This window comes from Eptatretus burgeri, chromosome 13, assembly GCF_056783735.1.
Source record: "Eptatretus burgeri isolate ZD-2024b chromosome 13, Ebu_testis_v1, whole genome shotgun sequence".
Lineage (NCBI taxonomy): Eukaryota > Metazoa > Chordata > Myxini > Myxiniformes > Myxinidae > Eptatretus > Eptatretus burgeri.
In genome coordinates, this window is record NC_140973.1 from 9,179,529 (window position 1) to 9,185,528 (window position 6,000).

Genomic DNA, 6,000 nt, shown 5'->3' on the forward strand with positions numbered 1-6,000 from the left:
TGGATGAATGGGGCAAATGCAAGGAAGGGCAAGCAGGCATGGGATCAAGGCAAAGGCAGGCAGACAAGGCATGGCAAGGCCGGCACAGGCCGTCGTAGCAAAACAGGCTGGTGGTGAAGCTGACCGGCACAGGCCTTGTAGTAAAAACAGCTGGCAGGTGAACTGATCGGCACAGGCCTTGTAGCAAAACAGCCGGCAGGTGAACTGACCGGCACAGGCCTTGTAGCAAAACAGCCGGCAGATGAACTGACCGGCACAGGCCTTGTAGCAAAACAGCCGGCAGATGAACTGACCGGCACAGGCTTTGTAGCAAAACAGCCGGCAGATGAACTGACCGGCACAGGCCTTGTAGCAAAACAGTCGGCAGACGAACTGACCGGCCTCTTGTCTTGTCCTGCAAGTGTGTGGAGGGAGTGTGGTGGTGCTGGCCACTCGGAAGGCGGGCTCGGACCTACCCTACTGTCTCCCTCCCAACCTATCGCCTTTGCCTGTCTGTCCATACCCAGCCTTTCGTTTGCAAAAATCCACCCAATTTAGCCCCAACTTATTTTTTTGTTTTATTTTATTTTTACTTTCTCTATTATAAATAGTCTCCCTAACCCTTTATTGTCTTTGTCCGGCGAACTTATCGTCATCCGAGCCTACTCCCAACCCCTACGTTCCCTTCCTGGAGGGGAATAAGGGAGAGCTGGCGTCCTGTGTCAAGGCCCAACAAAGCCTCAGAATGGCCTCCCCAGATCTCAGCGATCTGTTTTACCCAAAGTGGGTCCAGCGGCCCACAACGGGAGCGAAGGGATGGATGGTGCGGAGGGTACATTTCCTAATCTACCCTAACATTATTTGACTTTAAACTACCCCGGGGCTTTCCAAAAGCACCTCTCGCTTAAACTGCTTGTTCTACAAACCAAGATTCCCGTCGCCTGTGTTGGTGTCCTCACAATTTTTGGGCCGCGCCCTCAAATTTTCCCTCGTGCCCTCGCACGGTTTCATGGCTGGGACGCGTGGCTCCCTTGGCAGGAACTACCCTCTGCCGATTCTCAAACGATGGCACCCCCGGGCCCTGCAACTGCCTCCGAGCCTACCAGCCCCTAAAAACCGGGGAGTGCCCTCCCTGGCGACCCCTCGATGCCCACGTGGCATGTTGGCGCTCCGCGTCCCTTTCCGAGGGTCGCACGTGCCCAGTACACTGCCCCTGTGGCATTTGGTGCCACGGGCCCCGCATCATGCGGGCCCACTACACTATCCCAGCCCCCCATGGATCCTTGGCCTACCGCGGCCAACGAGCCTGGTGCCCGGGGTACCCACTAAGCGATACCCTTCACGGCCACGCTCCCAGCCCGTCAACAGGGCTCCTGCACCCCTCCAAACGGGTTTCGAGCCGATGCTCCCACCAACAGTAAAACGACCTCCATTTTGTAAATTTAACTAACCCACTAACTCACATTATACTGACCCCGGGGTCCCTTGGGTGGGAATCACTCCTCCCCCCCAATCACTCATCGCACCATGCATTCCACGTTCACTCCATACACTCAGGCCCGCTGGCCCTCCACTCACTCAACACGTTTCCATTCCATTTCTCTACTCACATGGCTGATCACTGCAATTCCTCTCACGAAATCCCATAACTATCTCATGTTCCCTCATCGTCCCTTAAACTAGTAGCACATTCCATTTAACACTACGTAGCTAAGCGACGTCCCCACTACACACTCAAAGTCCGTCCGTGTGCTCAAAAATTCCATTTTCAATCCTAAATCTGACCTAAAATCCCTCTAACTAATCCATTCCACAGGCTCCATGAGGACTTATCCCTGCCCCATGAGGCTGGTCTAACTAAACTAACCCTTCCCCCTAACTAGTGGTATCCTGTGCCCGCGACAGGGGGGTCTTCCACCCCTTGCCCGGGAATCCTGTTCACCCGAAGTGAGGCTTGCTTTTTTTTTATGCGCACACCAGCACGGCAACTCACAACCTGCGCTTTTCCTGTGACGTCAAGGCAGCTGTTCGCGCTTCGCGCACCTCGTCCCTCTTGGATGGTACCATCCGGCAGGAATTTTCCTTCTGCCGGATTCCAACCATACGTGCAGCCATGAGGTCATCCTGCACATTCAAAGGAAGCCTCGCGTTTCGAGGGGTTCCCCACAGGAACAAAAGTGCTCTACTCGTCGGAGCTTTACAAACGCGCTCGCGTGGAGAACCCATCCGGTCCAAATCCATATCCCAGCCTACCTTCTGTCCATCTGCGAGGTCGGCTCAAATCCACCGTGGCATTTCTGGACCGTCTACCCACTTGATCGTCTTCCCGTTCATGGTCTTGAGATCGATGTTAAAGATCTTTCACTCGTGAAAATTCTCTTTAAAGTGGCATTCGTGAGTTTATTTCCTTCCATCTTGCTCTTCTACACTGATCATCTCCTCTTCATGCTGGGTTGGATGCAACTGAAGGTTTTTATCAGTGCAAACAAGGTGATTTGTTCTAGTGTTCAATTGCATAATTCCATTGAAATAAAATAAAGATGGTCGAAAAGAAAACGCAAGACATTTTTCGGAAGTTTACCACCGTTGGTGCAGCGTCTTTTACACCACCTTATTTAACACGTAACATTGGTTCTTCGTGCCTGTTTGTGTCATTTATGACGTCCTTAAAGGGGAACCCAAATGTTGAGACCACCTTGACGATAATATGTCCCTTGATACCCCACAAAATAAATGTCTTTTTCCCCATTAATAATAAAGTAGGTAATTTTACGATGATGGCAAAATCATCATCTTCGTGCTTGGCCATGACGTTACACCCAGGAGTCGACCGTCATCTCCGTATTCTCGACCCGTTATAACGCTGTACGATTGAACTCAAACGGCGAACAATTTTGGATTTTCCACAAATATGCCGAGTCGATCCGTCCTCTGTCATTATATGAATCGCAGTCCGCAGTAATACAAACCAAGATGATTTCGTGCTCCAGCAATGGCCGAAAACCCCAAAGTTTGCGACAAATTGGATGAGGTTTGTCTGAAATACCCAAGTGTGGATCAGGCCGAGAAAGAGGCTCGCTTTTGTGCTTGGAACATTTTACGGAGCACTGTTATGAAGATCTTATGGTTATCTGCCACCATGAAGAGAGGATGCAATCTGCACGATTAAGTGGAAGAAACTGCCGTCGCTCGAAACTGTGCAACACCATCTCAACCCAGCAACCAGAACATGAACATGGGCGCCCACTCCACCATCCGCAATCAACAATCAGCCCCACAATACCCACCATCACTCCACACAATAAATCGTCAATTGAACGGAAAAAGAAAACCTATAAATCTGTAGTGAACATGCGACCAGAATTTTCATCTTCACCTTCAACATCTCCCATCCTCCATCGTCACCATTTACGTCTGAATTTGGCTCCAGAATTCCCCCGGAAGTGTTTCCTTCACTAATTTTGTCTCCAATAGTTTCTTCAAAATCCCACTGATTGTTTCAACATACTGAGAACCTTCTGAGTTGTTAATGACTGTGGAATTGGTATCGGAATCCGACCTTAAAATACACTTTATCGATGGAAAGCCACCATTTGGTTCAAGGTGGGTTCCAAGTGTTGCATGACTGGAGAAAATCGACTCTTTTGGACTTTTTTGGGCACTTTGTGAAATCGACACGACAAATCACTGTGTTTGGCAAAAAACAAAAATTCAAAAATGTTTTTTCTCTTCAAATTTGATTGATGATTTTTAGAAGAAAAAACAATTTGTTTTGTTCCTCTTTAAAAACAGGAAGTTTCCTGTTGAGAATGATTTTCAATTTTGTTTCACGACCAGATGCCAAGGCAACTGCTCTCCCGTGAGTGTGCGTGCTCACTCAGGACAATACTTCGTACAATTTCCCCGAGTTCGGCTGAACTGCAACTCGGTACACGTTTGAAATGAAGAAGTCAAATAAGATAGAGTAGTTCCTCGACCATATACAGGACCCAATTGCTTAACCCTACTCTGTGCTATGTGCAGGGTAATCATGATAACAGAAATATTGACAATAAGCAGAACATGAATGTATGTATCTGTCTGTCTCTCTCTCTCCCCCCCTCTCTTTCTCTCTCTGTCCCTCTCTCCATCCATCTCCCTCCCTCCTCTCAGTCTCTCTCTCCCTATCTCTCCATCCGTCTCTCTCTCTCCCTATCTCTCCATCCGTCTCTCTCTCTCTCTCCCTCCCTCTCCATCCGTCTCTCTCTCTCTCTCCCTCCCTCTCCATCCGTCTCTCTCTCTCTCTCCCTCCCTCTCCATCCGTCTCTCTCTCTCTCTCCCTCCCTCTCCATCCGTCTCTCTCTCTCTCTCCCTCCCTCTCCATCCGTCTCTCTCTCTCTCTCCCTCCCTCTCCATCCGTCTCTCCCTCTCTCTCCCTCCCTCTCCCTCCGTCTCCCTCTCTCTCTCCCTCCCTCTCCCCCCTCCTCTCTCCCTCCCTCCCCCTCCACCCGTCTCTCTCTCCCTCCCTCCCTCTCCATCCGTCTCTCTCTCCCTCCCTCCCTCTCCATCCGTCTCTCTCTCCCTCCCTCCCTCTCCATCCGTCTCTCTCTCCCTCCCTCCCTCCCTCTCCATCCGTCTCTCTCTCCCTCCCTCCCTCTCAATCCGTCTCTCTCTCCCTCCCTCCCTCTCAATCCGTCTCTCTCTCCCTCCCTCCCTCTCAATCCGTCTCTCTCTCCCTCCCTCCCTCTCAATCCGTCTCTCTCTCCCTCCCTCCCTCTCAATCCGTCTCTCTCTCCCTCCCTCCCTCTCCTCCCTCCTCTCAATCCGTCTCTCTCTCCCTCCTCCCTCTCAATCCGTCTCTCTCTCCCTCCCTCCCTCCCTCTCCATCCGTCTCTCTCTCCCTCCCTCCCTCCCTCTCCATCCGTCTCTCTCTCCCTCCCTCCCTCTCCATCCGTCTCTCTCTCTCCCTCCCTCCCTCTCCATCCGTCTCTCTCTCCCTCCCTCCCTCTCCATCCGTCTCTCTCTCCCTCCCTCCCTCTCCATCCGTCTCTCTCTCCCTCCCTCCCTCCCTCTCCATCCGTCTCTCTCTCCCTCCCTCCCTCCCTCTCCATCCGTCTCTCTCTCCCTCCCTCCCTCCCTCTCCATCCGTCTCTCTCTCTCTCTCCCTCCCTCCCTCTCCATCCGTCTCTCTCTCCCTCCCTCCCTCTCCATCCGTCTCTCTCTCCCTCCCTCCCTCCCTCTCCATCCGTCTCTCTCTCCCTCCCTCCCTCCCTCTCCATCCGTCTCTCTCTCCCTCCCTCCCTCCCTCTCCATCCGTCTCTCTCCCTCCCTCCCTCCCTCTCCATCCGTCTCTCTCTCCCTCCCTCCCTCCCTCTCCATCCGTCTCTCTCTCCCTCCCTCCCTCTCCATCCGTCTCTCTCTCCCTCCCTCCCTCTCCATCCGTCTCTCTCCCTCCCTCCCTCCCTCCCTCTCCATCCGTCTCTCTCTCCCTCCCTCCCTCCCTCCCTCTCCATCTCTCTCTCCTCTCTCCTCCCTCCCTCCCTCCCTCTCCATCCGTCTCTCTCTCCTCCCTCCCTCCCTCTCCATCCGTCTCTCTCTCCCTCCCTCCCTCTCCATCCGTCTCTCTCCCCCTCCCTCCCTCTCCATCCGTCTCTCTCCCCCTCCCTCCCTCTCCATCCGTCTCTCTCCCCCTCCCTCCCTCTCCATCCGTCTCTCTCCCCCTCCCTCCCTCTCCATCCGTCTCTCTCCCCCTCCCTCCCTCTCCATCCGTCTCTCTCCCCCTCCCTCCCTCTCCATCCGTCTCTCTCCCCTCCCTCCCTCTCCATCAGTCTCTCTCCCCCTCCCTCCCTCTCCATCCGTCTCTCTCTCCCTCCCTCCCTCTCCATCCGTCTCTCTCTCCCTCCCTCCCTCTCCATCCGTCTCTCTCTCCCTCCCTCCCTCTCCATCCGTCTCTCCCTCCCTCCCTCCCTCTCCATCCGTCTCTCTCTCCCTCCCTCCCTCTCCATCCGTCTCTCTCTCCCTCCCTCCCTCTCCATCCGTCTC